We start from the raw sequence: 13,991 nt of genomic DNA on the forward strand, positions 1-13,991 counted from the left end.
CTTTTTAAAATGAAGTTTTTTTGCATCGCTTTGTTAGTTTTTTTCTAAAGTAAGTTAAGAGGTATTTTCACTCTGTGATATGTTTTCAAGCCTAGGTTGTTTAAAGTCCAAGATTTTCAAGCAGAGATTGCTTACGGCCATACCAGCCCAAGAACGCCCGGTCTCGTCTGATCTCGGAAGCTAAGAAGGCTTGGGCCTGGTTAGTACTTGGATGGGAGACCTCCTGGGAATACCAGGTTCTGTAAGCTTTAACTGTTGAAAAACTTTTTAAAATGAAGTTTTTTTGCATCGCTTTGTTAGTTTTTTTCTAAAGTAAGTTAAGAGGTATTTTCACTCTGTGATATGTTTTCAAGCCTAGGTTGTTTAAAGTCCAAGATTTTCAAGCAGAGATTGCTTACGGCCATACCAGCCCAAGAACGCCCGGTCTCGTCTGATCTCGGAAGCTAAGAAGGCTTGGGCCTGGTTAGTACTTGGATGGGAGACCTCCTGGGAATACCAGGTGCTGTAAGCTTTAACTGTTGAAAAACTTTTTAAAATGAAGTTTTTTTGCATCGCTTTGTTAGTTTTTTTCTAAAGTAAGTTAAGAGGTATTTTCACTCTGTGATATGTTTTCAAGCCTAGGTTGTTTAAAGTCCAAGATTTTCAAGCAGAGATTGCTTACGGCCATACCAGCCCAAGAACGCCCCGTCTCGTCTGATCTCGGAAGCTAAGAAGGCTTGGGCCTGGTTAGTACTTGGATGGGAGACCTCCTGGGAATACCAGGTGCTGTAAGCTTTAACTGTTGAAAAACTTTTTAAAATGAAGTTTTTTTTGCATCGCTTTGTTAGTTTTTTTCTAAAGTAAGTTAAGAGGTATTTTCACTCTGTGATATGTTTTCAAGCCTAGGTTGTTTAAATGTCCAAGATTTTCAAGCAGAGATTGCTTACGGCCATACCAGCCCAAGAACGCCCGGTCTCGTCTGATCTCGGAAGCTAAGAAGGCTTGGGCCTGGTTAGTACTTGGATGGGAGACCTCCTGGGAATACCAGGTGCTGTAAGCTTTAACTGTTGAAAAACTTTTTAAAATGAAGTTTTTTTGCATCGCTTTGTTAGTTTTTTCTAAAGTAAGTTAAGAGGTATTTTCACTCTGTGATATGTTTTCAAGCCTAGGTTGTTTAAAGTCCAAGATTTTCAAGCAGAGATTGCTTACTGGCCATACCAGCCCAAGAACGCCCGGTCTCGTCTGATCTCGGAAGCTAAGAAGGCTTGGGCCTGGTTAGTACTTGAATGGGAGACCTCCTGGGAATACCAGGTGCTGTAAGCTTTAACTGTTGAAAAACTTTTTAAAATGAAGTTTTTTTGCATCGCTTTGTTAGTTTTTTTCTAAAGTAAGTTAAGAGGTATTTTCACTCTGTGATATGTTTTCAAGCCTAGGTTGTTTAAATGTCCAAGATTTTCAAGCAGAGATTGCTTACGGCCATACCAGCCCAAGAACGCCCGGTCTCGTCTGATCTCGGAAGCTAAGAAGGCTTGGGCCTGGTTAGTACTTGGATGGGAGACCTCCTGGGAATACCAGGTGCTGTAAGCTTTAACTGTTGAAAAACTTTTTTAAAATGAAGTTTTTTTGCATCGCTTTGTTAGTTTTTTCTAAAGTAAGTTAAGAGGTATTTCCACTCTGTGATATGTTTTCAAGCCTAGGTTGTTTAAAGTCCAAGATTTTCAAGCAGAGATTGCTTACGGCCATACCAGCCCAAGAACGCCCTGGTCTCGTATGATTTCAGAAGCTAAGAAGGCTTGAGCCTGGTTAGTACTTGAATGGGAGACTGCCTGGGAATACCAGGTGCTGTAAGCTTTAACTGTTGAAAAACTTTTTAAAATGAAGTTTTTTTTGCATCGCTTTGTTAGTTTTTTTCTAAAGTAAGTTAAGAGGTATTTTCACTCTGTGATATGTTTTCAAGCCTAGGTTGTTTAAAGTCCAAGATTTTCAAGCAGAGATTGCTTACGGCCATACCAGCCCAAGAACGCCCGGTCTCGTCTGATCTCGGAAGCTAAGAAGGCTTGGGCCTGGTTAGTACTTGGATGGGAGACCTCCTGGGAATGCCAGGTTCTGTAAGCTTTAACTGTTGAAAAACTTTTAAAATGAAGTTTTTTTGCATCGCTTTGTTAGTTTTTTCTAAAGTAAGTTAAGAGGTATTTTCACTCTGTGATATGTTTTCAAAGCCTAGGTTGTTTAAAGTCCAAGATTTTCAAGCAGAGATTGCTTACGGCCATACCAGCCCAAGAACGCCTGGTCTCGTCTGATCTCAGGAAGCTAAGAAGGCTTGGGCCTGGTTAGTACTTGGAATGGGAGACCTCCTGGGAATACCAGGTTCTGTAAGCTTTAACTGTTGAAAAACTTTTTAAAATGAAGTTTTTTTGCATCGCTTTGTTAGTTTTTTTCTAAAGTAAGTTAAGAGGTATTTTCACTCTGTGATATGTTTTCAAGCCTAGGTTAGTTTAAAGTCCAAGATTTTCAAGCAGAGATTGCTTACGGCCATACCAGCCCAAGAACGCCCGGTCTCGTCTGATCTCGGAAGCTAAGAAGGCTTGGGCCTGGTTAGTACTTGGATGGGAGACCTCCTGGGAATACCAGGTGCTGTAAGCTTTAACTGTTGAAAAACTTTTTAAAATGAAGTTTTTTGCATCGCTTTGTTAGTTTTTTTCTAAAGTAAGTTAAGAGGTATTTGCACTCTGTGATATGTTTTCAAGCCTAGGTTGTTTAAAGTCCAAGATTTTCAAGCAGAGTTTGCTTACGGCCATACCAGCCCAAGAACGCCCGGTCTCGTCTGATCTCGGAAGCTAAGAAGGCTTGGGCCTGGTTAGTACTTGGATGGGAGACCTCCTGGGAATACCAGGTGCTGTAAGCTTTAACTGTTGAAAAACTTTTTAAAATGAAGTTTTTTTGCATCGCTTTGTTAGTTTTTTTCTAATGTAAGTTAAGAGGTATTTTCAATCTGTGATATTTTTTCAAGCCTAGGTTGTTTAATGTCCAAGATTTTCAAGCAGAGATTGCTTACGGCCATACCAGCCCAAGAACGCCCGGTCTCGTCTGATCTCGGAAGCTAAGAAGGCTTGGGCCTGGTTAGTACTTGGATGGCAGACCTCCTGGGAATACCAGGTGCTGTAAGCTTTAACTGTTGAAATTTTTTTTAAAAATGAAGTTTTTTTGCATCGCTTTGTTAGTTTTTTTCTAAAGTAAGTTAACAGGTATTTCCACTCTGTGATATGTTTTCAAGCCTAGGTTGTTTAAAGTCCAAGATTTTCAAGCAGAGATTTGCTTACGGCCATACCAGCCCAAGAACGCCCGGTCTCGTCTGATCTCGGAAGCTAAGAAGGCTTGGGCCTGGTTAGTACTTGGATGGGAGACCTCCTGGGAATACCAGGTTCTGTAAGCTTTAACTGTTGAAAAACTTTTTAAAATGAAGTTTTTTTGCATCGCTTTGTTAGTTTTTTTCTAAAGTAAGTTAAGAGGTATTTTCAATCTGTGATATGTTTTCAAGCCTAGGTTCTTTAAATGTCCAAGATTTTCAAGCAGAGATTGCTTACGGCCATACCAGCCCAAGAACGCCCGGTCTCGTCTGATCTCGGAAGCTAAGAAGGCTTGGGCCTGGTTAGTACTTGGATGGGAGACCTTCATGGGAATACCAGGTTCTGTAAGCTTTAACTGTTTAAAAACTTTTTAAAATGAAGTTTTTTTGCATCGCTTTGTTAGTTTTTTTCTAAAGTAAGTTAAGAGGTATTTTCACTCTGTGATATGTTTTCAAGCCTAGGTTATTTAAAGTCCAAGATTTTCAAGCAGAGATTGCTTACGGCCATACCAGCCCAAGAACGCCCGGTCTCGTCTGATCTCGGAAGCTAAGAAGGCTTGGGCCTGGTTAGTACTTGGATGGGAGACCTCCTGGGAATACCAGGTTCTGTAAGCTTTAACTGTTGAAAAACTTTTTAAAATGAAGTTTTTTTTGCATCGCTTTGTTAGTTTTTTTCTAAAGTAAGTTAAGAGGTATTTTCACTCTTGTGATATGTTTTCAAGCCTAGGTTGTTTAAAGTCCAAGATTTTCAAGCAGAGATTGCTTACGGCCATACCAGCCCAAGAACGCCCGGTCTCGTCTGATCTCGGAAGCTAAGAAGGCTTGGGCCTGGTTAGTACTTGGATGGGAGACCTCCTGGGAATACCAGGTGCTGTAAGCTTTAACTGTTGAAAAACTTTTTAAAATGAAGTTTTTTTTGCATCGCTTTGTTAGTTTTTTTCTAAAGTAAGTTAAGAGGTATTTTCACTCTGTGATATGTTTTTCAAGCCTAGGTTGTTTAAAGTCCAAGATTTTCAAGCAGAGATTGCTTACGGCCATACCAGCCCAAGAACGCCCGGTCTCGTCTGATCTCAGGAAGCTAGAAGGCTTGGGCCTGGTTAGTACTTGGATGGGAGACCTCCTGGGAATACCAGGTGCTGTAAGCTTTAACTGTTGAAAAACTTTTTAAAATGAAGTTTTTTTGCATCGCTTTGTTAGTTTTTTTCTAAAGTAAGTTAAGAGGTATTTTCACTCTGTGATATGTTTTCAAGCCTAGGTTGCTTTAAATGTCCAAGATTTTCAAGCAGAGATTGCTTACGGCCATACCAGCCCAAGAACGCCCGGTCTCGTCTGATCTCGGAAGCTAAGAAGGCTTGGGCCTGGTTAGTACTTGGATGGGAGACCTTCAGGGAATGCCAGGTTCTGTAAGCTTTAACTGTTGAAAAACTTTTTAAATGAAGTTTTTTTGCATCGCTTTGTTAGTTTTTTTCTAAAGTAAGTTAAGAGGTATTTTCACTCTGTGATATGTTTTCAAGCCTAGGTTGTTTAAAGTCCAAGATTTTCAAGCAGAGATTGCTTACGGCCATACCAGCCCAAGAACGCCCGGTCTCGTCTGATCTCGAAGCTAAGAAGGCTTGGGCCTGGTTAGTACTTGGATGGGAGACCTCCTGGGAATACCAGGTTCTGTAAGCTTTAACTGTTGAAAAACTTTTTAAAATGAAGTTTTTTTGCATCGCTTTGTTAGTTTTTTTCTAAAAGTAAGTTAAGAGGTATTTTCACTTCTGTGATATGTTCTCAAGCCTAGGTTGTTTAAAGTCCAAGATTTTCAAGGAGAGATTGCTTACGGCCATACCAGCCCAAGAACGCCCGGTCTCGTCTGATCTCGGAAGCTAAGAAGGCTTGGGCCTGGTTAGTACTTGGATGGGAGACCTCCTGGGAATACCAGGTGCTGTAAGCTTTAACTGTTGAAAAACTTTTTAAAATGAAGTTTTTTTTGCATCGCTTTGTTAGTTTTTTTCTAAAGTAAGTTAAGAGGTATTTTCAATCTGTGATATGTTTTAAAGCCTAGGTTATTTAAAGTCCAAGATTTTCAAGCAGAGATTGCTTATGGCCATACCAGCCCAAGAACGCCCGGTCTCGTCTGATCTCAGAAGCTAAGAAGGCTTGGGCCTGGTTAGTACTTGGATGGGAGACCTCCTGGGAATACCAGGTGCTGTAAGCTTTAACTGTTGAAAAACTTTTAAAATGAAGTTTTTTTGCATCGCTTTGTTAGTTTTTTTCTAAAGTAAGTTAAGAGGTATTTGCACTCTGTGATATGTTTTCAAGCCTAGGTTGTTTAAAGTCCAAGATTTTCAAGCAGAGATTGCTTACGGCCATACCAGCCCAAGAACGCCCGGTCTCGTCTGATCTCAGAAGCTAAGAAGGCTTGGGCCTGGTTAGTACTTGGGATGGGAGACCTCCTGGGAATACCAGGTGCTGTAAGCTTTAACTGTTGAAAAACTTTTTAAATGAAGTTTTTTTGCATCGCTTTGTTAGTTTTTTTCTAAAGTAAGTTAAGAGGTATTTTCAATCTGTGATATTTTTCAAGCCTAGGTTGTTTAAATGTCCAAGATTTTCAAGCAGAGATTGCTTACGGCCATACCAGCCCAAGAACGCCCGGTCTCGTCTGATCTCGGAAGCTAAGAAGGCTTGGGCCTGGTTAGTACTTGGATGGGCGACCTCCTGGGAATACCAGGTGCTGTAAGCTTTAACTGTTGAAAACTTTTTAAAATGAAGTTTTTTTTGCATCGCTTTGTTAGTTTTTTTCTAAAGTAAGTTAAGAGGTATTTTCCACTCTGTGATATGTTTCAAGCCTAGGTTGTTTAAAGTCCAAGATTTTCAAGCAGAGATTGCTTACGGCCATACCAGCCCAAGAACGCCCGGTCTCGTCTGATCTCAGGAAGCTAAGAAGGCTTGGGCCTGGTTAGTACTTGGATGGGAGACCTCCTGGAATACCAGGTGCTGTAAGCTTTAACTGTTGAAAAACTTTTAAAATGAAGTTTTTTTTGCATCGCTTTGTTAGTTTTTTTCTAAAGTAAGTTAAGAGGTATTTTCACTCTGTGATATGTTTTCAAGCCTAGGTTGTTTAAAGTCCAAGATTTTCAAGCAGAGATTGCTTACGGCCATACCAGCCCAAGAACGCCCGGTCTCGTCTGATCTCGGAAGCTAAGAAGGCTTGGGCCTGGTTAGTACTTGGATGGGAGACCTCCTGGGAATACCAGGTTCTGTAAGCTTTAACTGTTGAAAAACTTTTTAAAATGAAGTTTTTTTGCATCGCTTTGTTAGTTTTTTTTCTAAAGTAAGTTAAGAGGTATTTTCACTCTGTGATATGTTTTAAAGCCTAGGTTATTTAAAGTCCAAGATTTTCAAGCAGAGATTGCTTACGGCCATACCAGCCCAAGAACGCCCGGTCTCGTCTGATCTCAGAAGCTAAGAAGGCTTGGGCCTGGTTAGTACTTGGATGGGAGACCTCCTGGGAATACCAGGTGCTGTAAGCTTTTAACTGTTGAAAAACTTTTTAAAATGAAGTTTTTTTTGCATCGCTTTGTTAGTTTTTTCTAAAGTAAGTTAAGAGGTATTTTCACTCTGTGATATGTTTTCAAGCCTAGGTTGTTTAAAGTCCAAGATTTTCAAGCAGAGATTGCTTACGGCCATACCAGCCCAAGAACGCCCGGTCTCGTCTGATCTCGGGAAGCTAAGAAGGCTTGGGCCTGGTTAGTACTTGGATTGGAGACCTCCTGGGAATACCAGGTGCTGTAAGCTTTAACTGTTGAAAAACTTTTTAAAATGAAGTTTTTTTTGCATCGCTTTGTTAGTTTTTTTCTAAAGTAAGTTAAGAGGTATTTTCACTCTGTGATATGTTTTCAAGCCTAGGTTGTTTAAAGTCCAAGATTTTCAAGCAGAGATTGCTTACGGCCATACCAGCCCAAGAACGCCCGGTCTCGTCTGATCTCGGAAGCTAAGAAGGCTTGGGCCTGGTTAGTACTTTGATGGGAGACCTCCTGGGAATACCAGGTTCTGTAAGCTTTAACTGTTGAAAAACTTTTTAAAATGAATTTTTTTTGCATCGCTTTGTTAGTTTTTTTCTAAAGTAAGTTAAGAGGTATTTTCACTCTGTGATATGTTTTCAAGCCTAGGTTGTTTAAAGTCCAAGATTTTCAAGCAGAGATTGCTTACGGCCATACCAGCCCAAGAACGCCCGGTCTCGTCTGATCTCGGAAGCTAGAAGGCTTGGGCCTGGTTAGTACTTGGATGGGAGACCTCCTGGGAATACCAGGTGCTGTAAGCTTTAACTGTTGAAAAACTTTTTAAAATGAAGTTTTTTGCATCGCTTTGTTAGTTTTTTTCTAAAGTAAGTTAAGAGGTATTTTCACTCTGTGATATGTTTTCAAGCCTAGGTTGTTTAAAGTCCAAGATTTTCAAGCAGAGATTGCTTACGGCCATACCAGCCCAAGAACGCCCCGGTCTCGTCTGATCTCTGGAAGCTAAGAAGGCTTGGGCCTGGTTAGTACTTGGATGGGAGACCTCCTGGGAATACCAGGTTCTGTAAGCTTTAACTGTTGAAAAAACTTTTTTAAAATGAAGTTTTTTTGCATCGCTTTGTTAGTTTTTTTCTAAAGTAAGTTAAGAGGTATTTTCACTCTGTGATATGTTTAAAGCCTAGGTTTATTTAAAGTCCAAGATTTTCAGCAGAGATTGCTTACGGCCATACCAGCCCAAGAACGCCCGGTCTCGTCTGATCTCAGAAGCTAAGAAGGCTTGGGCCTGGTTAGTACTTGGATGGGAGACCTCCTGGGAATACCAGGTTCTGTAAGCTTTAACTGTTGAAAAACTTTTTTAAAATGAAGTTTTTTTGCATCGCTTTGTTAGTTTTTTTCTAAAGTAAGTTAAGAGGGTATTTTCACTCTGTGATATGTTTTCAAGCCTAGGTTGTTTTAAAGTCCAAGATTTTCAAGCAGAGATTGCTTACAGCCATACCAGCCCAAGAACGCCCGGTCTCGTCTTATCTCGGAAGCTAAGAAGGCTTGGGCCTGGTTAGTACTTGGATGGGAGACCTCCTGGGAATACCAGGTGCTGTAAGCTTTACTGTTGAAAAACTTTTTAAAATGAAGTTTTTTTGCATCGCTTTGTTAGTTTTTTTCTAAAGTAAGTTAAGAGGTATTTCACTCTGTGATATGTTTCAAGCCTAGGTATGTTAAAGTCCAAGATTTTCAAGCAGAGATTGCTTACGGCCATACCAGCCCAAGAACGCCCGGTCTCGTCTGATCTCAGAAGCTAAGAAGGCTTGGGCCTGGTTAGTACTTGGATGGGAGACCTCCCTGGGAATACCAGGTTCTGTAAGCTTTAACTGTTGAAAAACTTTTTAAAATGAAGTTTTTTGCATCGCTTTGTTAGTTTTTTTCTAAAGTAAGTTAAGAGGTATTTTCACTCTGTGATATGTTTTCAAGCCTAGGTTGTTTAAAGTCCAAGATTTTCAAGCAGAGATTGCTTACGGCCATACCAGCCCAAGAACGCCCGGTCTCGTCTGATCTCGGAAGCTAGAAGGCTTGGGCCTGGGTTAGTACTTGGATGGGAGACCTCCTGGGAATACCAGGTGCTGTAAGCTTTAACTGTTTGAAAAACTTTTTAAAATGAAGTTTTTTTTGCATCGCTTTGTTAGTTTTTTTCTAAAGTAAGTTAAGAGGTATTTTCACTCTGTGATATGTTTTCAAGCTTAGGTTGTTAAAGTCCAAGATTTTCAAGCAGAGATTGCTTACGGCCATACCAGCCCAAGAACGCCCGATCTCGTCTGATCTCGGAAGCTAAGAAGGCTTGGGCCTGGTTAGTACTTGGATGGGAGACCTCCTGGAATACCAGGTGCTGTAAGCTTTAACTGTTGAAAAACATTTTAAAAATGAAGTTTTTTTGCATCGCTTTGTTAGTTTTTTTCTAAAGTAAGTTAAAGAGGTATTTTCACTCTGTGATATGTTTTCAAGCCTAGGTTGTTTAAAGTCCAAGATTTTCAAGCAGAGATTGCTTACGGCCATACCAGCCCAAGAACGCCTGGTCTCGTCTGATCTCGGAAGCTAAGAAGGCTTGGGCCTGGTTAGTACTTGGATGGGAGACCTCCTGGGAATACCAGGTTCTGTAAGCTTTAACTGTTGAAAAACTTTTTAAAATGAAGTTTTTTTTGCATCGCTTGTTAGTTTTTTTCTAAAGTAAGTTAAGAGGTATTTTCACTCTGTGATATGTTTTCAAGCCTAGGTTGTTTAAAGTCCAAGATTTTCAAGCAGAGATTGCTTACGGCCATACCAGGCCCAAGAACGCCCGGTCTCGTCTGATCTCGGAAGCTAAGAAGGCTTGGGCCTGGTTAGTACTTGGATGGGAGACCTCCTGGGAAATACCAGGTGCTGTAAGCTTTAACTGTTGAAAAACTTTTTAAAATGAAGTTTTTTTGCATCGCTTTGTTAGTTTTTTTCTAAAGTAAGTTAAGAGGTATTTTCACTCTGTGATATGTTTTTTTAAGCCTATGTTAGTTTAAAGTCCAAGATTTGCAAGCAGAGATTGCTTACGGCCATACAGCCCAGGAACGCCCGGTCTGGGAAGCTAAGAAGGCTTGGGCCTGGTTAGTACTTGGATGGGAGGACCTCCTGGGAATACCAGGTTCTGTAGCTTTAACTGTGAAAAACTTTTAAAATGAAGTTTTTTGCATCGCTTTGTTAGTTTTTTTCTAAAGTAAGTTAAGAGGTATTTCACTCTGTGATATGTTCTCAAGCCTAGGTTGTTTAAAGTCCAAGATTTTCAAGCAGAGATTGCTTACGGCCATTACCAGCCCAAGAAACGCCTGGTCTCGTCTGATCTCGGAAGCTAAGAAGGCTTGGGCCTGGTTAGTACTTGGATGGGAGACCTCCCTGGGAATACCAGTGCTGTAAGCTTTAACTGTTGAAAAACTTTTTAAAATGAAGTTTTTTTGCATCGCTTTGTTAGTTTTTTTCTAAAGTAGTTAAGAGGTATTTTCAATCTGTGATATGTTTCAAGCCTAGGTTTGTTTAAAGTCCAAGATTTTCAAGCAGAGATTGCTTACGGCCATACCAGCCCAAGAACGCCCGGTCTCGTCTGATCTCGGAAGCTAAGAAGGCTTGGGCCTGTTAGTACTTGGATGGGAGACCTCCCTGGGAATACCAGGTGCTGTAAGCTTTAACTGTTGAAAACTTTTTAAAATGAAGTTTTTTTGCATCGCTTTGTTAGTTTTTTTCTAAAGTAAGTTAAGAGGTATTTCACTCTGTTGATATGTTTTCAAGCCTAGGTGGTTTTTAAAGTCCAAGATTTTCAAGCAGAGATTGCTTACGGCCATACCAGCCAAGAACGGCGGGTCTCGTCTGATCTCGGAAGCTAAGAAGGCTTGCGCCTGGTTAGTTACTTGGATGGGAGACTCCTGGGATTACCAGGTGCTGTAAGCTTTAACTGTTGAAAAACTTTGTAAAATGAAGTTTTTTTGCATCGCTTTGTTAGTTTTTTCTAAAGTATTTAAGAGGTATTTCAACTCTGTGATATGTTTTTCAAGCCTAGGTTGTTTAAAGTCCAAGATTTTCAAGCAGAGATTGCTTACGGCCATTACCAGGCCCAAGAACGCCCGTCTCGTCTGATCTCGGAAGCTAAGAAGGCTTGGGCCTGGTTAGTACTTGGATGGGAGACCTCCTGGGAATACCAGGTGCTGTAAGCTTTAACTGTTGAAAAACCTTTTTAAATGAAGTTTTTTGCATCGCTTTGTTAGTTTTTTTCTAAAGTAAGTTAAGAGGTATTTTCACTCTGTGATATGTTCAAGCCTAGGTTGTTTAAAGTCCAAGATTTTCAAGCAGAGATTGCTTACGGCCATACCAGCCCAAGAACGCCCGGTCTCGTCTGATCTCGGAAGCTAAGAAGGCTTGGGCCTGGTTAGTACTTGGATGGGAGACCTCCTGGGAATACCAGGTGCTGTAAGCTTTAACTGTTGAAAAACTTTTAAAATGAAGTTTTTTTGCATCGCTTTGTTAGTTTTTTTCTAAAGTAAGTTAAGAGGTATTTTCACTCTGTGATATGTTTTCAAGCCTAGGTTGTTTAAAGTCCAAGATTTTCAAGCAGAGATTGCTTACGGCCATACCAGCCCAAGAACGCCCGGTCTCGTCTGATCTCGGAAGCTAAGAAGGCTTGGGCCTGGTTAGTACTTGGATGGGAGACCTCCTGGGAATACCAGGTGCTGTAAGCTTTAACTGTTGAAAAACTTTTTAAAATGAAGTTTTTTTGCATCGCTTTGTTAGTTTTTTTCTAAAGTAAGTTAAGAGGTATTTTCACTCTGTGATATGTTTTCAAGCCTAGGTTGTTTAAAGTCCAAGATTTTCAAGCAGAGATTGCTTACGGCCATACCAGCCCAAGAACGCCCGGTCTCGTCTGATCTCGGAAGCTAAGAAGGCTTGGGCCTGGTTAGTACTTGGATGGGAGACCTCCTGGGAATACCAGGTGCTGTAAGCTTTAACTGTTGAAAAACTTTTTTAAAATGAAGTTTTTTTGCATCGCTTTGTTAGTTTTTTTCTAAAGTAAGTTAAGAGGTATTTTCACTCTGTGATATGTTTTCAAGCCTAGGTTGTTTAAAGTCCAAGATTTTCAAGCAGAGATTGCTTACGGCCATACCAGCCCAAGAACGCCGGTCTCGTCTGATCTCGGAAGCTAAGAAGGCTTGGGCCTGGTTAGTACTTGGATGGGAGACCTCCTGGGAATACCAGGTGCTGTAAGCTTTAACTGTTGAAAAACTTTTTAAAATGAAGTTTTTTTGCATCGCTTTGTTAGTTTTTTTCTAAAGTAAGTTAAGAGGTATTTTCACTCTGTGATATGTTTTCAAGCCTAGGTTGTTTAAAGTCCAAGATTTTCAAGCAGAGATTGCTTACGGCCATACCAGCCCAAGAACGCCCTGGTCTCGTCTGATCTCGGAAGCTAAGAAGGCTTGGGCCTGGTTAGTACTTGGATGGGAGACCTCCTGGGAATACCAGGTGCTGTAAGCTTTAACTGTTGAAAAACTTTTTTAAAATGAAGTTTTTTTGCATCGCTTTGTTAGTTTTTTTCTAAAGTAAGTTAAGAGGTATTTTCACTCTGTGATATGTTTTCAAGCCTAGGTTGTTTAAAGTCCAAGATTTTCAAGCAGAGATTGCTTACGGCCATACCAGCCCAAGAACGCCCGGTCTCGTCTGATCTCGGAAGCTAAGAAGGCTTGGGCCTGGTTAGTACTTGGATGGGAGACCTCCTGGGAATACCAGGTGCTGTAAGCTTTAACTGTTGAAAAACTTTTTAAAATGAAGTTTTTTTGCATCGCTTTGTTAGTTTTTTTCTAAAGTAAGTTAAGAGGTATTTTCACTCTGTGATATGTTTTCAAGCCTAGGTTGTTTAAAGTCCAAGATTTTCAAGCAGAGATTGCTTACGGCCATACCAGCCCAAGAACGCCCGGTCTCGTCTGATCTCGGAAGCTAAGAAGGCTTGGGCCTGGTTAGTACTTGGATGGGAGACCTCCTGGGAATACCAGGTGCTGTAAGCTTTAACTGTTGAAAAACTTTTTAAAATGAAGTTTTTTTGCATCGCTTTGTTAGTTTTTTTCTAAGTAAGTTAAGAGGTATTTTCACTCTGTGATATGTTTTCAAGCCTAGGTTGTTTAAAGTCCAAGATTTTCAAGCAGAGATTGCTTACGGCCATACCAGCCCAAGAACGCCCGGTCTCGTCTGATCTCGGAAGCTAAGAAGGCTTGGGCCTGGTTAGTACTTGGATGGGAGACCTCCTGGGAATACCAGGTGCTGTAAGCTTTAACTGTTGAAAAACTTTTTAAAATGAAGTTTTTTTGCATCGCTTTGTTAGTTTTTTTCTAAAGTAAGTTAAGAGGTATTTTCACTCTGTGATATGTTTTCAAGCCTAGGTTGTTTAAAGTCCAAGATTTTCAAGCAGAGATTGCTTACGGCCATACCAGCCCAAGAACGCCCGGTCTCGTCTGATCTCGGAAGCTAAGAAGGCTTGGGCCTGGTTAGTACTTGGATGGGAGACCTCCTGGGAATACCAGGTGCTGTAAGCTTTAACTGTTGAAAAACTTTTTAAAATGAAGTTTTTTTGCATCGCTTTGTTAGTTTTTTCTAAAGTAAGTTAAGAGGTATTTTCACTCTGTGATATGTTTTCAAGCCTAGGTTGTTTAAAGTCCAAGATTTTCAAGCAGAGATTGCTTACGGCCATACCAGCCCAAGAACGCCCGGTCTCGTCTGATCTCGGAAGCTAAGAAGGCTTGGGCCTGGTTAGTACTTGGATGGGAGACCTCCTGGGAATACCAGGTGCTGTAAGCTTTAACTGTTGAAAAACTTTTTAAAATGAAGTTTTTTTGCATCGCTTTGTTAGTTTTTTCTAAAGTAAGTTAAGAGGTATTTTCACTCTGTGATATGTTTTCAAGCCTAGGTTGTTTAAAGTCCAAGATTTTCAAGCAGAGATTGCTTACGGCCATACCAGCCCAAGAACGCCCGGTCTCGTCTGATCTCGGAAGCTAGAAGGCTTGGGCCTGGTTAGTACTTGGATGGGAGACCTCCTGGGAATACCAGGTGCTGTAAGCTTTAACTGTTGAAAAACTTTTTAAAATGAAGTTTTTTGCATCGCTTTGTTAGTTTTTTTC

The 13,991-nt window shown here is 40.7% G+C and overlaps 38 non-coding genes and 13 pseudogenes across 38 annotated transcripts; all 51 read left to right on the forward strand.

The window, feature by feature from the left end:
• The first annotated feature begins 129 nt into the window (after window positions 1-129).
• On the forward strand, window positions 130-248 carry LOC114775525 (5S ribosomal RNA). The gene has a single exon (XR_003745037.1). It is a non-coding gene; the product is annotated as a 5S ribosomal RNA (ribosomal RNA).
• Window positions 249-392: 144 nt separating this feature from the next.
• On the forward strand, window positions 393-511 carry LOC114775523 (5S ribosomal RNA). Its single transcript, XR_003745035.1, has one exon. It is a non-coding gene; the product is annotated as a 5S ribosomal RNA (ribosomal RNA).
• A 144-nt stretch (window positions 512-655) lies between these two features.
• LOC114775540 (5S ribosomal RNA) lies at window positions 656-774 on the forward strand. Its single transcript, XR_003745051.1, has one exon. It is a non-coding gene; the product is annotated as a 5S ribosomal RNA (ribosomal RNA).
• A 146-nt stretch (window positions 775-920) lies between these two features.
• On the forward strand, window positions 921-1,039 carry LOC114775534 (5S ribosomal RNA). The gene has a single exon (XR_003745046.1). It is a non-coding gene; the product is annotated as a 5S ribosomal RNA (ribosomal RNA).
• A 143-nt stretch (window positions 1,040-1,182) lies between these two features.
• LOC114775544 (5S ribosomal RNA) lies at window positions 1,183-1,302 on the forward strand. The gene has a single exon (XR_003745055.1). It is a non-coding gene; the product is annotated as a 5S ribosomal RNA (ribosomal RNA).
• A 145-nt stretch (window positions 1,303-1,447) lies between these two features.
• On the forward strand, window positions 1,448-1,566 carry LOC114775546 (5S ribosomal RNA). The gene has a single exon (XR_003745057.1). It is a non-coding gene; the product is annotated as a 5S ribosomal RNA (ribosomal RNA).
• A 144-nt stretch (window positions 1,567-1,710) lies between these two features.
• LOC114775501 (uncharacterized) lies at window positions 1,711-1,830 on the forward strand (annotated as a pseudogene).
• A 145-nt stretch (window positions 1,831-1,975) lies between these two features.
• Window positions 1,976-2,094, forward strand: LOC114775535 (5S ribosomal RNA). Its single transcript, XR_003745047.1, has one exon. It is a non-coding gene; the product is annotated as a 5S ribosomal RNA (ribosomal RNA).
• Window positions 2,095-2,237: 143 nt separating this feature from the next.
• Window positions 2,238-2,358, forward strand: LOC114775496 (uncharacterized; annotated as a pseudogene).
• Window positions 2,359-2,503: 145 nt separating this feature from the next.
• Window positions 2,504-2,622, forward strand: LOC114775488 (5S ribosomal RNA). The gene has a single exon (XR_003745014.1). It is a non-coding gene; the product is annotated as a 5S ribosomal RNA (ribosomal RNA).
• A 143-nt stretch (window positions 2,623-2,765) lies between these two features.
• Window positions 2,766-2,884, forward strand: LOC114775499 (5S ribosomal RNA). The gene has a single exon (XR_003745015.1). It is a non-coding gene; the product is annotated as a 5S ribosomal RNA (ribosomal RNA).
• Window positions 2,885-3,028: 144 nt separating this feature from the next.
• Window positions 3,029-3,147, forward strand: LOC114775520 (5S ribosomal RNA). The gene has a single exon (XR_003745032.1). It is a non-coding gene; the product is annotated as a 5S ribosomal RNA (ribosomal RNA).
• Window positions 3,148-3,293: 146 nt separating this feature from the next.
• LOC114775526 (5S ribosomal RNA) lies at window positions 3,294-3,412 on the forward strand. Its single transcript, XR_003745038.1, has one exon. It is a non-coding gene; the product is annotated as a 5S ribosomal RNA (ribosomal RNA).
• Window positions 3,413-3,557: 145 nt separating this feature from the next.
• On the forward strand, window positions 3,558-3,677 carry LOC114775485 (uncharacterized; annotated as a pseudogene).
• A 144-nt stretch (window positions 3,678-3,821) lies between these two features.
• Window positions 3,822-3,940, forward strand: LOC114775527 (5S ribosomal RNA). The gene has a single exon (XR_003745039.1). It is a non-coding gene; the product is annotated as a 5S ribosomal RNA (ribosomal RNA).
• Window positions 3,941-4,086: 146 nt separating this feature from the next.
• Window positions 4,087-4,205, forward strand: LOC114775504 (5S ribosomal RNA). The gene has a single exon (XR_003745016.1). It is a non-coding gene; the product is annotated as a 5S ribosomal RNA (ribosomal RNA).
• Window positions 4,206-4,351: 146 nt separating this feature from the next.
• LOC114775497 (uncharacterized) lies at window positions 4,352-4,470 on the forward strand (annotated as a pseudogene).
• Window positions 4,471-4,616: 146 nt separating this feature from the next.
• LOC114775551 (5S ribosomal RNA) lies at window positions 4,617-4,735 on the forward strand. The gene has a single exon (XR_003745062.1). It is a non-coding gene; the product is annotated as a 5S ribosomal RNA (ribosomal RNA).
• Window positions 4,736-4,878: 143 nt separating this feature from the next.
• On the forward strand, window positions 4,879-4,996 carry LOC114775492 (uncharacterized; annotated as a pseudogene).
• A 146-nt stretch (window positions 4,997-5,142) lies between these two features.
• Window positions 5,143-5,261, forward strand: LOC114775505 (5S ribosomal RNA). Its single transcript, XR_003745017.1, has one exon. It is a non-coding gene; the product is annotated as a 5S ribosomal RNA (ribosomal RNA).
• A 145-nt stretch (window positions 5,262-5,406) lies between these two features.
• LOC114775532 (5S ribosomal RNA) lies at window positions 5,407-5,525 on the forward strand. Its single transcript, XR_003745044.1, has one exon. It is a non-coding gene; the product is annotated as a 5S ribosomal RNA (ribosomal RNA).
• A 143-nt stretch (window positions 5,526-5,668) lies between these two features.
• LOC114775483 (5S ribosomal RNA) lies at window positions 5,669-5,788 on the forward strand. The gene has a single exon (XR_003745013.1). It is a non-coding gene; the product is annotated as a 5S ribosomal RNA (ribosomal RNA).
• A 143-nt stretch (window positions 5,789-5,931) lies between these two features.
• LOC114775516 (5S ribosomal RNA) lies at window positions 5,932-6,050 on the forward strand. The gene has a single exon (XR_003745028.1). It is a non-coding gene; the product is annotated as a 5S ribosomal RNA (ribosomal RNA).
• Window positions 6,051-6,194: 144 nt separating this feature from the next.
• Window positions 6,195-6,313, forward strand: LOC114775495 (uncharacterized; annotated as a pseudogene).
• Window positions 6,314-6,457: 144 nt separating this feature from the next.
• LOC114775528 (5S ribosomal RNA) lies at window positions 6,458-6,576 on the forward strand. The gene has a single exon (XR_003745040.1). It is a non-coding gene; the product is annotated as a 5S ribosomal RNA (ribosomal RNA).
• Window positions 6,577-6,721: 145 nt separating this feature from the next.
• On the forward strand, window positions 6,722-6,840 carry LOC114775522 (5S ribosomal RNA). Its single transcript, XR_003745034.1, has one exon. It is a non-coding gene; the product is annotated as a 5S ribosomal RNA (ribosomal RNA).
• Window positions 6,841-6,985: 145 nt separating this feature from the next.
• On the forward strand, window positions 6,986-7,105 carry LOC114775487 (uncharacterized; annotated as a pseudogene).
• Window positions 7,106-7,250: 145 nt separating this feature from the next.
• Window positions 7,251-7,369, forward strand: LOC114775530 (5S ribosomal RNA). The gene has a single exon (XR_003745042.1). It is a non-coding gene; the product is annotated as a 5S ribosomal RNA (ribosomal RNA).
• A 144-nt stretch (window positions 7,370-7,513) lies between these two features.
• LOC114775548 (5S ribosomal RNA) lies at window positions 7,514-7,631 on the forward strand. The gene has a single exon (XR_003745059.1). It is a non-coding gene; the product is annotated as a 5S ribosomal RNA (ribosomal RNA).
• Window positions 7,632-7,774: 143 nt separating this feature from the next.
• LOC114775494 (uncharacterized) lies at window positions 7,775-7,895 on the forward strand (annotated as a pseudogene).
• A 145-nt stretch (window positions 7,896-8,040) lies between these two features.
• LOC114775550 (5S ribosomal RNA) lies at window positions 8,041-8,159 on the forward strand. Its single transcript, XR_003745061.1, has one exon. It is a non-coding gene; the product is annotated as a 5S ribosomal RNA (ribosomal RNA).
• Window positions 8,160-8,306: 147 nt separating this feature from the next.
• LOC114775543 (5S ribosomal RNA) lies at window positions 8,307-8,425 on the forward strand. The gene has a single exon (XR_003745054.1). It is a non-coding gene; the product is annotated as a 5S ribosomal RNA (ribosomal RNA).
• Window positions 8,426-8,566: 141 nt separating this feature from the next.
• Window positions 8,567-8,686, forward strand: LOC114775493 (uncharacterized; annotated as a pseudogene).
• Window positions 8,687-8,829: 143 nt separating this feature from the next.
• On the forward strand, window positions 8,830-8,948 carry LOC114775491 (uncharacterized; annotated as a pseudogene).
• Window positions 8,949-9,093: 145 nt separating this feature from the next.
• LOC114775529 (5S ribosomal RNA) lies at window positions 9,094-9,211 on the forward strand. Its single transcript, XR_003745041.1, has one exon. It is a non-coding gene; the product is annotated as a 5S ribosomal RNA (ribosomal RNA).
• A 146-nt stretch (window positions 9,212-9,357) lies between these two features.
• On the forward strand, window positions 9,358-9,476 carry LOC114775542 (5S ribosomal RNA). Its single transcript, XR_003745053.1, has one exon. It is a non-coding gene; the product is annotated as a 5S ribosomal RNA (ribosomal RNA).
• Window positions 9,477-9,620: 144 nt separating this feature from the next.
• LOC114775545 (5S ribosomal RNA) lies at window positions 9,621-9,741 on the forward strand. The gene has a single exon (XR_003745056.1). It is a non-coding gene; the product is annotated as a 5S ribosomal RNA (ribosomal RNA).
• A 395-nt stretch (window positions 9,742-10,136) lies between these two features.
• Window positions 10,137-10,257, forward strand: LOC114775503 (uncharacterized; annotated as a pseudogene).
• A 143-nt stretch (window positions 10,258-10,400) lies between these two features.
• Window positions 10,401-10,519, forward strand: LOC114775490 (uncharacterized; annotated as a pseudogene).
• Window positions 10,520-10,925: 406 nt separating this feature from the next.
• Window positions 10,926-11,045, forward strand: LOC114775498 (uncharacterized; annotated as a pseudogene).
• A 141-nt stretch (window positions 11,046-11,186) lies between these two features.
• LOC114775506 (5S ribosomal RNA) lies at window positions 11,187-11,305 on the forward strand. Its single transcript, XR_003745018.1, has one exon. It is a non-coding gene; the product is annotated as a 5S ribosomal RNA (ribosomal RNA).
• A 143-nt stretch (window positions 11,306-11,448) lies between these two features.
• On the forward strand, window positions 11,449-11,567 carry LOC114775507 (5S ribosomal RNA). Its single transcript, XR_003745019.1, has one exon. It is a non-coding gene; the product is annotated as a 5S ribosomal RNA (ribosomal RNA).
• A 144-nt stretch (window positions 11,568-11,711) lies between these two features.
• LOC114775508 (5S ribosomal RNA) lies at window positions 11,712-11,830 on the forward strand. Its single transcript, XR_003745020.1, has one exon. It is a non-coding gene; the product is annotated as a 5S ribosomal RNA (ribosomal RNA).
• A 145-nt stretch (window positions 11,831-11,975) lies between these two features.
• Window positions 11,976-12,093, forward strand: LOC114775541 (5S ribosomal RNA). Its single transcript, XR_003745052.1, has one exon. It is a non-coding gene; the product is annotated as a 5S ribosomal RNA (ribosomal RNA).
• A 144-nt stretch (window positions 12,094-12,237) lies between these two features.
• LOC114775536 (5S ribosomal RNA) lies at window positions 12,238-12,357 on the forward strand. Its single transcript, XR_003745048.1, has one exon. It is a non-coding gene; the product is annotated as a 5S ribosomal RNA (ribosomal RNA).
• A 145-nt stretch (window positions 12,358-12,502) lies between these two features.
• Window positions 12,503-12,621, forward strand: LOC114775509 (5S ribosomal RNA). Its single transcript, XR_003745021.1, has one exon. It is a non-coding gene; the product is annotated as a 5S ribosomal RNA (ribosomal RNA).
• Window positions 12,622-12,765: 144 nt separating this feature from the next.
• LOC114775510 (5S ribosomal RNA) lies at window positions 12,766-12,884 on the forward strand. The gene has a single exon (XR_003745022.1). It is a non-coding gene; the product is annotated as a 5S ribosomal RNA (ribosomal RNA).
• Window positions 12,885-13,027: 143 nt separating this feature from the next.
• LOC114775511 (5S ribosomal RNA) lies at window positions 13,028-13,146 on the forward strand. Its single transcript, XR_003745023.1, has one exon. It is a non-coding gene; the product is annotated as a 5S ribosomal RNA (ribosomal RNA).
• A 144-nt stretch (window positions 13,147-13,290) lies between these two features.
• LOC114775513 (5S ribosomal RNA) lies at window positions 13,291-13,409 on the forward strand. Its single transcript, XR_003745025.1, has one exon. It is a non-coding gene; the product is annotated as a 5S ribosomal RNA (ribosomal RNA).
• Window positions 13,410-13,552: 143 nt separating this feature from the next.
• LOC114775514 (5S ribosomal RNA) lies at window positions 13,553-13,671 on the forward strand. Its single transcript, XR_003745026.1, has one exon. It is a non-coding gene; the product is annotated as a 5S ribosomal RNA (ribosomal RNA).
• Window positions 13,672-13,814: 143 nt separating this feature from the next.
• LOC114775549 (5S ribosomal RNA) lies at window positions 13,815-13,932 on the forward strand. Its single transcript, XR_003745060.1, has one exon. It is a non-coding gene; the product is annotated as a 5S ribosomal RNA (ribosomal RNA).
• The last annotated feature ends 59 nt before the right edge of the window (window positions 13,933-13,991 follow it).

This window comes from Denticeps clupeoides, unplaced genomic scaffold (genome assembly GCF_900700375.1).
Source record: "Denticeps clupeoides unplaced genomic scaffold, fDenClu1.1, whole genome shotgun sequence".
Taxonomy (NCBI): Eukaryota; Metazoa; Chordata; class Actinopteri; order Clupeiformes; family Denticipitidae; genus Denticeps; species Denticeps clupeoides.